The sequence below is a fragment of the Lepeophtheirus salmonis genome, chromosome 3, assembly GCF_016086655.4.
Source record: "Lepeophtheirus salmonis chromosome 3, UVic_Lsal_1.4, whole genome shotgun sequence".
NCBI lineage: Eukaryota > Metazoa > Arthropoda > Copepoda > Siphonostomatoida > Caligidae > Lepeophtheirus > Lepeophtheirus salmonis.
Genome location: NC_052133.2, coordinates 2,590,429 through 2,602,803, shown reverse-complemented (window position 1 = coordinate 2,602,803; position 12,375 = coordinate 2,590,429).

Here is a 12,375-nt window from a genome sequence, read left to right as displayed (position 1 = left end):
ATTGCCCTTAGGAATATTGCCATTTACGGTCAATTACCCGCAATCATACTATATATGTATCGATTCATCTAATGATCAGTTCTATCACATGGCAACGGAACCCAATTTTCTTGTTTAAAAAAAATAAAATGTCAAAATTTGAGGATTTTTCTTTTTTATTTGTCATATCCTTAAAATATGGATATTCTTTTCTTTTTCATGGGTTCTTATTATTCACAAAAATATATATCAAACACATAACATCATGAAATAATAAAAAAATTAATAGCTAATGTGAAAATAATTATCATAAATGGGCATTCTAGTTTAAAATTATCCCCTTCAATTATTGCTAAAAGTATCAGTATAGTATAGTATTTTATCTTTTCCAAAATAATTTAAATCTAAATTTTCTCAAAAACAAAATTTTCTCTTCAAAGAAAATGCTTTTACACAAAATGTCAAAATTATCAGCGAAGTACAACAGAAAAAATACCCCATGTGGGTATCCCTGATGACGTCACCATAAATAATTTGACCCCACGGCTTGAAAATGCATTCAGGCTCCTGTGGTTCCATTCAGAGATAGAAATGACACATCTAAGGGGACCCTTTGTTAATCTGATGAAAACCGTTGAACATATATAGCGGTCGTGGAATCTACCCTTGTAAAAGAGTATTTGGAAATTAGGAGATGTCCATTATGGTCCTTGAAGCTGCGGGGGTGATTTTTAATCTTCATCGAGTCCCCAAGTTTATACTGTCCAATCCGCTGACTACAGGCCCTCCAGCCAACCCCCTGCGGAAGCCCCGTATTATGTAATATAATTTCGGGGAATTTTGCTGCGCACGATTATATTTATTTAAAAATTGTTAGTTTGTTGTTTGTTGTAGGTAATGTTGTAGACTATTATGTATCATTTTACAAGCAATTTCTTCTCTTGATTGAGAGAGTCAGCTAGGGGAATACATAGAAGGAGAAGGAATATGAAGATGATTAATTAATGGAAAAAAGAGTTATTCTTGGTTGTGTAACTATTCTATTTTTCTTATTTGAATCCGTACATGTTTTTTATGCATGTGTGTATATATATAATATTCCAATTATACACTATTATCCACAAAAGTACCTACTTACGAATTACGATTCTCTTCATAGGAATATGTAGTATTTATATGCTTAATACTATTAGTAGACTGTTGTAGTAGTAGTCGGTACATCTGACTATGCCATTGATAGTATTAATTGGTGACATAAAATTTTAATTAGCCTAATAAAAAATAATTTATTCTCCTTTTTCTCTTAACTGTTATTATTATTATTATCATTTCTGCGGACCCAATAATCTATTTTCAAATTATATAGAGCTTTTAACCGAAAACCAACTCTATCTGTGGGTATATTATTTATTATGATAAATGAAATGCATAATTGCTTTTTAAAGGAAAAGTTATTGGAATATTCAAATAAATAATATCTTCAATCTACATAATATTATGCATTAAGACTTTGCAAAATTTGTATGAAGCCAACTGACATTTTTTCTTATTCCTGTACTAGAGTAGTAAGGATTTTTATACATTTTTAATATCAGTATATTATATGATTGTTATTAATTATTATGAAAAATAATTTGGAGTGGATTGGTGGGAAAATTGGCTTGATTGACGTAGAAAGGAATATTGCTACTCCTCGTTCCACATTCTTATAATTTATGCCATATGTTACAAGTTACACGACAAAAACGAGTCATTTACATAAATATAGTGGGCTGGAGGGGTCGTAGCCCCCAAATTAAGGAATCTTGTCTTTTTACTAGAAAATTTTATTTTTCATTTTTTAAATTTCTTAAAAAATTTTAATTTTCAAACATGTTTCGAATTTTTTTTATTTTCTGCGAATAGATATGGATCTTTTTAATTTTTCTTCAAAAAATTTAATATTTTAAAATAAAAAATTTTCTCAAAAATTTAATTTTCTGAAAATGGGTGTGAAGAAATTTTTTGTCAAAAATTTAATATTTGAATTTAAAAGAAAAATTATAAATTGAAATTTAATTTTTGAAATTTTTGAATTACTTTTGTATTTTTTTTCAAAAAAAAAAAAAAAAAATCAAGTACATACTTGTGATGAGGATATTGTAATACTTGTATGTTCCTTAAATAGTCGAAATATAACTAGTGTTGTAAATCGTTTGTATTTTTTAGCCGACCTATTTTTTTTGGAATTGGTAATCTGAAGAATGAATTTTCTTTTACTCAGTTGTAGTGATTATTATTTAACTCCTGAGTAGATAACTTCCTTTCTTACTTCATTCAACTATAATCGTGACCTGATTGAATATTAATGTGTGTTCATTAAAAACGGAGAGTAATCTTGAGGATCTGTTGTTGGACTAAAAGTAGAATTGAGGATCGATATCGGAGTCATTCTTACCAATGTCCTTATTTATTTCCTTCTTCCCCTCAGCACAGCTGCTATTAGCTGATCTAATGAACGTCATGATACCTAAGCTGATCTTCTCCAAAACATTCTTCAAATTGACAGAGTTAACATGTTGATTTTATGTTTTTTTTCTATTTTCTTCATAAGATACGTGTTATATCTAGTGATGAAAATCGTATTATGCTAAAGGATTTTCGCATGCCGGCTAAAACCCACATTAATTATTGTTGTTTAAGCCATACAAAAAGAAAATATCCAATTAAATTGTCAATCGCAGTAGCTCTAGCCTATAAAGCTTTTTTTTTTTAATTCACGTTTTTATGTAGAGTATAATTTCAATTCGGAGCCATATTTTGAAACGAAATAACAATATAGATAAATATTAAAGTTAATAAGAATTGATAAAAAACATTCGAGCATTCCAAAAGATTAAATATTTATTAACTTATATAAAATACATTTCGGACTAAATGTGTCTTATCAAAAAAAAAAAAAAAAGTTCAATTTGTATTGAATTTTTTAGCTTAATTTTTAATTTTCTTATCGCATATTTAATAAATAAGCAATGTAAGAATGCCTGAAAATGGTTCTAAATTAAATATAATGAAGGGGATTACTTGACTAACTGTCATAAGTAATTTATATTTTAGAGACAGGAAGATTAACCTCAATTTAAATTATTTTAATATCCAATATATTTGATTTGTATTTAATGATTAGATGTAAGTAACCCAATTGACTAAATTTCTGAACTTTTCCTGCCACTATAGTATTCATTACTTCTTACAATTAGTCCAATAATTAAAATTAATTATATTTATTTTGTGAACATTTTCATGGCATCAATAAGTTACAGCTGGTAATTAAAATTTTTAAGACGAAAAAATTGCAACTTGTACAAATATATTACTGTTGAGACTCGGACCAAGAGATTTTTTTTCTAGGTCTGTCTTTACAGCCCCTCCAGCCCACCCCATGCAAACGCCCCTTCTTATGTGTTTTTTTTTAAAGACCAATCTGCACCAAAATTCAAACCGTGGGCACAGGGCGAAATTAAAATATTTGGCGAAACCGTAAATAATTAATTTTCTAAAATTAGTCATTTTTCCTCAAATTTATTTTCTATAATTTTTGTTTTGTAGACCGGATTTTAATACGAGATCGCTACACAAATATGTAGTTGTACAATTGTTGTAATGAGAAGATGGCCTTAAATGAATTTATGTATGTAGATTGTAGCTCTAATCTATTAAATCCCACTCTACAATCTATATTCACTAAATCAAATACATAAATAAATTGGGTTAATTAATTTGATACGTATGGATCTTCAAATGTGTCAGTCACTATAAATTTCTTTAATTTAGGTTGTGTGGAGAAATCGCGTGGGATTGTACATAGTAAATTGATTTGTCCATGAAATTATACATAACATCATATAGTGGGTTGAGCGCCATATTGTCGTAATTCTATGTCATCCTACAAGTATAATATTTAAAAACAGTAAAATTTAGAGTATATGAGAGTCGTTTGAAAAGTCCGAAAGATGGCGAGTATCAAGATTATTTTTAGTTAGTAGTATCTCTTGGAAGATCACTCACTAACTTTTTCACCAGATCGATCGATCTATTTCTTCCTGTTTGGCATTCGTTTGAATTGAAGAATCGGGTTGAAAGATTATAGGGGCTGTGTTTTGGATTCGCAAGGAATAATCCTCATCTAGTATCTGGAAAGGGTAAACTATTACAGGTGCATATTATTCATAGTTATTGGACTGTTTAAAAACCGAGCTGCAAGAAAAACGCCAACGATTGGCCCACAAAAAAGTCCTTTTCCATCACGAAAATTAACCAGCTCGTACATCGCAGTTGTGGTCACAAAATTAATGGAAATAGGATTCCAACTTGAGATGACCACAGCACTAGGATCTCTTAGCACCTTCACTCTTCCGTCATCCCTCACCATATCATGTATTTTATCGATGACTTATAGAATAGTAATCTCAACAGGGTGTCCAGAACGTTCAGCATCATTTGTGCCCAAATGACCACTCCGAAAAACTGAAACCGCTTATAAACTGTTCTAATCGAAGGTGATGAGTCCTTGATAAAGTTTATCAAGCTTCTTTTTAGTCTCTCGAGGCGTTTTGTCTTTCATAAGGTAATGTTTAATCCACTCACATAATTCTTTTTTGTCCATTTTTTGAAACTCACTCCACTTCCTCGATTCAAACGAATGTCAAACAGAAAGAAAAAGACCGATCTGGCTGAATGTTGATGTGTGTTCTTCCAAGAGATGCTACTAACTAAACATAACCTCGATACGTAGTTCCATTTCTCAGACTTTGTACGTACTTTTCATACGAGCTTCGTATAAACAAAATATATAGGATAAGATGTTGGAAAAATTGTAAAGCACCAGTTGTCCCACGATAATATCTGAGTACATAAATACTAAATATGTATAATATATTTAGTGATGTGCGGCTTTTTCTGAGAAAATTAACAATCAGTTTCAAAATATCCTGTGATACACTCCAGCCCATGGGTTGTGCAAGTGAACCACTGGTCGATAAGTGGGTTATTAGCTACATCCAATACTTTATTGAGCATCAAGAACAATCATAATTCACACAACTCAAGGGATTGAACTTTTTTTGGTATTATACAGTTTGTCCAAAAATTGATAGTGGTTTTAAAAAAAAATCATGAAATAACTTAAACAAGTGATTTTTTTTTGGTGAAAAACTTTATTTACTTCCCAATATAACGATCTTTAAGCTTAATACATTTTTTATGCGTTTTGGCATTCCTTCATATAGATTATTCAAAGTATCTGGAGAAATTTTTTCCCAAGGGTTTTCAGTTTTTTTTTTAATGTATCCTCTTAAATTGCTGGCGCATTTTCATTGAGCTGACCAAGGCTCACAAATTTTCAATGGAAGACAAATGAGGACTGTTGGCAGGCCATGTGCCTTTGCCCCAGAAAGAATCCAAGTTGTCTGAACACCACTTTTGTACCTTTTTGGAGTGGTGAGCAGGGGCACCATCCTGCTGGAAAATAGCTCTTGATGTGTCAGACAACATTTTCCTCTTCAAAGGAGGTCCAGTTTCTTCAGTACGAGACAAGGCTGACATCAGAGACTTGCTGAGGATCTCCGTTACGTAGTACTAGGCCGTCACAGTTTGGTTTCGTGGAATCAGGGGAAGATCTGACACTACCTGGGGGCTGATAACTGCCTAAACCTTTTCCCACATCTCCCTTATCTCTTGCCAAACCTGATCTGTTGGGGGATTTGGGACAAGAAATAGCTCAAATGGACTTTCATCACTGAAGAGGATACATTTCCAGTCATCTGCAGTCCAGTGTTTCCGCTCACGACAGAATTGAAGCCGGGCCTTCCTTTCTGAAAGTTTGGGGTGTAGACGAGGTTTGTATGGCAAAGCATTCAAAGTGTGCCTCAGGTAGTAGTGGACAGATGACTTGGACATTGGATAGCGCTTTGAAGTCAATCTTGATGCAAGTTTCCTTGTGGATTGCCTCTTTTTGGTCCAAGATTTTGAAATCACCAGTTTGGGAACTTTGCTAATTTTTTTCTTCCTTCCTCGATCCTTCTGATTTGCAAGGGTTTGTCCATCCTTCCTCTTCTTACACCAATTATCAATGGTCCTGAGATGAATTTGTAACCTTTGAGCAACGTCTCTCTGGCTTGATCCACCCTCTATCAGGCCAACATCCTTGACCCTGGTCTCGAAATTCTGCTTTCTCACCATTTCGGATATTGAATTTCAATTAACCCCCTGTGATGTTTTCTGAGCCCTTTTATACTGATGTATGGTGCAATCATCGAAAATCATTGCATCAGAGAAGTTCAATATTGCCTAATGATTGTATCAGCAAAATTTCATTTATTCCGACTAAAAATATTTTTTTTTAAACTATAAAACGGATATTTTTAATACTAAAATGTATTGGCAGTGGGTATTGATCCATTTCTTGAGCCTGCGGTTCTTTTGCACGATCTGTGGGTGGTTTGTATTATAGGATATCAAAAGGGATCCTTAATGCTGAATGAAGCAGTGGCTAATTAACCACCTTTTCGTCCAGGGATTCCCTTGCACAACCGGTGGGTGGGGTGTATCATAGGATATTAGAAGGGCTCCTTGATACTCAGGAAAGCAGTGGCGATAGATTTTGATATTCCTTGTGGACAAGCGGTTAACTTGTGTAACCCGTGGGAAGGGTGTATTATAGGATATCAAAAGGGGTTCTTGATGCACAGGGAAGCCGTTGCCTGTGAGTAATGATCCATTTTTTGAACCATTGGTTCACTTGCGCAACTTGTGGGCCGGAGTGCATTGGATATAAGAAGGTGTACTTGTTACTCAGGATAGCAGCAGCAATAGATTTAGATCTCCCTTGTGGACAAGCGGTTCACTAGCGTAACCAGTTGGCTGAGGTATATTTTGCAAAATAGAATTGAGTCTCTCGTGACAATTTCTTATCATACAATAGTTTGAATGTGTGAATACAATATAAATTTCAATGAAAATAAACTAAAGTTTCAAAATTGCTTGCAATGAAATTGTATCATAATCGAATCCTTAATGATCAAATTGTTTAGCAATGAAAGGTTTAATTATCATTGCCTGTTTGAATAAGTCAAAGTTAGTAGTACAGCTATTTTGTTTTTACATACATATTGAGTCTGGTTTATATTGGAGGCAGGGGGGCTCTAGAATCCAATCATAAGCTTTATAATTCAGTTCTATAAAAATGACGTCATGATATCGACTAACATAATTATAATGCAACTCTTAATTATTATAGGTTTTTGAAATCCTAGGGGCTCATGTCCATTTTTTGGATGTGTGGGGCCTGGGGCAATGATAAACTCACCAGACCAGTTCCTTTTTTAAAATAGGCCCTTTCTTTTTTCGTTGGAAAAAAGAAATCTCGATCCAAGGTTGGTGCCATTCAAAAGTGGTATTTGGGGCAAGTGCCTCCTATTCCTTCATTAAAACTGATCATGCCCATGCCCCCTTAGACTCCGCCTGTTCTGGCGCCAAACTGAAGACAATAAATAATTTGATAACAACTTAGTTAAATTACTACTTTTAAATTCTTTAAATCCGATATTTTGCTGAAAAAATCATGAAATAAATCAAATACAAAATTAAACACCTTTTTTTTTTGTCACTTAATCATTTTTTTTAAATCACTTAAATTGTCATTAAATACAAATTATATTGAAGATGTTGGATTAGATAGTTTAATTGAGAATTATTTCCCTCCTCCCTTATTGACATTGGGACACTGTGTCGTTAATTAGGATATATTAAATGACTATTTACTTAGATAACATACCTAGGGATATAGTAGCACTTGAAGCATAGGGTCCAAGTGCTGCTGCCCCCACTTTTGAGGAATTTATAGTTTTATTTATTTATTCGCCTTGCCCCAAAAAAATTTAATGTCTAAATTTTTTTCGTATTTGTCTTATGAAAGAAAGGTTATTTGATCAAACTTTATCCCTTATAAAAACATTTTAATTCTAAAAATTTTCAAAAAAGTAAAGTTCTACAATTGTTAAATTTGGCATTTATAAAAAAAAAACAACTTTTGCACCCCGATGACGTCCCCATTATATAATTTGGTCTCCCCAATTGCAAATGTAGGGAACCATATAACATCAATTCATGTTAATTTGTTAAACTGCTAACAAATTAATAGACAAATTAGCTATATTTAGAGTGGGCATGTTAGTAATGAAAAAACTACCTTTAAGATTTAGAAAAGGAAAAGCGCTTAATGCATGTGCCCTCTTTTTATTTCTTCAATTTTTATTAGGCTAATTTATCCCTCTGAAGTAAGCATTCTCCCTTGTCTGAGGTTTAAATTGTTTAAAAATGCATAATAAATATAGGGTAAGTTACGCATCGTCAGACACGTCAAAGAGGTGTTTATGTTCATATACTTTATATAGACATCGTGCGTTATATTTGAGACTTTTTTAAATAAACACATTGATAAATATGTTAGTAAGAAGTTTTGTATCAAAATATTTCCTTTAAAATATCGAATAAAGATTTAAAAACGCTATCAAAAAATGCTCAAAATTCATAAATTCGGACAAGTTTCAAATCAAAAAAATTTAATTTCGGACGTTATTCGAATCATGTTTCTTAATTTCAGACACCATGAAAAAGTAAAAATATAGTGGATAAATATACATAGGAGTGCAAATACTATTTGAATATTTATCTCTTGGGTGGATAAAATTTAAAATATGACGTACCTACTCTTGTACGCATGGGAATCCTTGAGATGAAGGATCTCATATTATTTTATGAGAACGTATAGAGGGAGGAACAGACACACAGTACATAAATTAGAAGAAGAAATTAGAAAAAGAAGAATCATCACTCCTCCTTTTGTCATATTAATAATTAATATAATTTATAAAAGGATCATGTCTGTGTTTCCAACTCCGTCTCGGGGAAGAATATAATGGACCCAGTTCTGCGATATGATACCATATATTCCATGGATGCCTCCAATATCCGGTTCACTGTTAAATATCTACTTGGATTCTAACTCTAGCCAAGTATCGATGGAGTCTTTCGGAGTCCAAGTCGCTTCACTTCAAATCATGGAACCTCGGGAAATAATCAACTTTGCAAAGATTTTCTATAATTCTCGTGTCCTGTTTGCTCCTATCGTCAACTCCAGAATGTTACATCCTCATTTCCAATACGATCCTATATTTTATTGAGACTCTTCCATGTCAAAATGTATATTAATTATCATCCTGATAATATGTTGGATCAATTATGAAGAGGAATTGTCTCTAACTCTAAATCCTTCATTTACTTCAACAATCATGAGTTATCATTTATATTCCATTGATGATGTTGATATTTCAGCCTTTTACATTCTTTGGTTTCATTTATCAATATTAATGATTGATTACAACATCACTATCTGCATAGACATTTTGCATTACCGTTCTACAAATCTATGTTATCCTCTTTGTTGAGAAAGGCTTCATTCACTAATTTGGAAGATTCATGTTCGATTTATTAATAAGCACCTCCATAACTCTAATGTATTTAAGAATACAAAACGAAGCTGAGCTCCTACAGGACTAAGGAACTTATAAATTACAATTTGCCACTCCGTTATTGCTAAATTCAGTTTCTCATTCATTCAATGATTAAAGATTGTTTTTATATTGTCTAATTTATAGTTTTATTAATCAATTAATTTAATTTAATAAAATACAATTAATAAATGAATTAATTTGAGTTCTTAATTGATTGATTAGTTCGAATATATCGCCTTGATTGGGTAATAAACCATTGAGTGAGGTTGAACATAATATTGGATAAAGAATCTTCTGTTGTCTTCTCATATTTTTCCCTCAATAAAAGGTATTTATCCAAATGACTTCAAGATTCAACTCCCCACATTGACAATGACTCAAGAGGAATAGTCTCGTTCATCCAGTTAAACTTAACTTTGGTATGAGCACCTGTTAGGGGATCCATAACAATTATTTATACTCGAAAACGAAATGTTGATAATTTCCCTAGGTGATGAGTTGGAGTAAAGCAACTCGAACTCTGAGAGACTCCGTACGATACTTGGACAATTCTAATTCGGGATAGGATAATTGACATTATTTTGCCCAAGTGTATCTGTTGTATTCCTTTCCAAGACGGAGTTGGATGCATGGATATAAACGTGATCCCTTTTATTAATTAATAATATGATTGATGTGAGGCGTGAGGGAGTTGAATGTACCGTACGTCTCTTTCTTCTTTCTGATCAACAGATATTTGAATGATTTTCTCTTCGGTATCTAGCTATTTATTTGGCTATTTAGTGAGCTATTTGTTATTTTATTCAATTAAAAACACTGTCCAATAATATGAATTTGTCAATTATTTGTTTTATAGGTATTATCAGACAGCGATTATTTCGCAAATAATATGACAAAAATTCAGCAAATAAATAAAATACTAATGTCAAAATTCCTATTGAACTCGAATATGGGAATATTGTTCTAATTTAACCAAATGGAGAAGAAATATCTTCTTATTATCCCCCACCGCCATAAAACAGAGAAGTGTTGAATTTTAACTACAAATAATTAGAACCTCGAACTTTAAACTTTTCTCTCTCAAAAACTATAACATCAATCGATTCAAAATTTTACAGAATTATTTAAAAATGTGTGATGATTACATAACAATCTCAGTTGATATTCTTGGTTGAAGTACTAAAGAATTGTTGCAACTTAGCCGTTAAGGATCCCACAATTTGAAACGTCAATAGAATAATAATATAAGTACTTTTCTTGGTTCTATAATCCAGAATCGGAAATTGTAAATCAACACTGAGAACCGAAGATTTATGCAAATTACCCAAATGATTTATAAAAAAAGAACCGAAACTGCCTGGATCTAACATTATCATCCAAAATCCATCATAAGTTCATGGATAATAGACTTTTATTTTTCTACTTATGAAATCAACACCAAATAGTTTTTAGAGAAATTAAAACAGTCACAATCTACCTGAGAGCCTCATTAATTTTTTGTGAAGTCCCTTTTATTATTTATTTGTAACATAATAAAAAAAATGTTCGTGCCGGATAATCAGCTTTTGTGCCGTTAAAATAATCTACCTATTACACGCTGTTAGAGGAAGTAACAGGCTATTTATAATTGATTTAAGACAAATCCCAACGAGATATAAAGGGATTTATCTGAGTAAAAAAAGGGAAACGGCCGAATGAAAAATAATGTAGAAAATATATTTAGAGGTAAGTTTTTTGTTGGTTATGTTAGTTGGACTGGAAAGGATTGAGGTGAAAAGGTGATTAAAAAAATGAATATGTCCGGTTAGCATTTGCTAAGTAGATTACTCTAATAAGTTAATAATGAACACATCTGTTATTTGTTTTGTTTTTGGGTCTGTGAAAATGAGTCTGTCCTTCCACTTGAAGACTAGTTTAAACTTCACACATATAGTTGTGCTTCCCATGCTTTGTTATCCCATGATAAATTACTCAGATAATCAAATCCATGAGCCTGTAGAGTTATTGAGCCTTGATGACTAAGTAAACCAAGGAGATTTAATGAAAGGATCTTTATAATTGGAACTTCGATGCTGGAATATATTTATTCATCAACTCAATTTATGTTAAAACTCACTTTTTGGTTTATTCCACGCCAAAACATCCAAAGATTTAAAAAAACTTAACCACATATCTAAAAATAAGTTGGAATTACAAATTTAATTTTTTAGATTTATTTGAGAAAAATTCCAAAACCACACCCAATGTATGAATATACGATCAGTGTGAGTAAAGTTGTTTACTGAAATATCATATTTGATATTAGTATACTGGGTAGTACATTACTTCAGCCTGCATAGCAAAGATTAAAGAACAAATCCATTTGTTCTTCAGTCTACTGATTAAAAAAGAAGTACCAAATAGTGTCCAATTTGAAGCTACCCCCAAAAGGGCATCAAAATCCAGACTAAAAGGATGACATCTAGTGATCCTATATTTATTTGGACTGAACTGCGATCATCAGTCTCAAATTATAAAAAAAATAGTCCACTGGTATGTAGTTATATGATTTTCAAGATTAGTTTTGGTTTTCACAAATTCGAAGCTTCCAACTCCCCTTCGTCTTGGCTATTGTGTTTTAAAGAAACTTTTCAAATTGTACAATGAACCAATGCGCCGATATGACTTTTAGGGATAAGTCCGGTTTTGGTGTGAGTGAGGCTTGGAGGAAAGGCCCCTTTTTCTTGTTTATATAAATGCGGTCCCTTTACTCAAATGACTTTTTTTCCCTCTTAAAAGGTGAATATATGTTCTTAAAAATATACATTCCCTGAAGATAATTTATCCGAAAGACATCCGACATTTT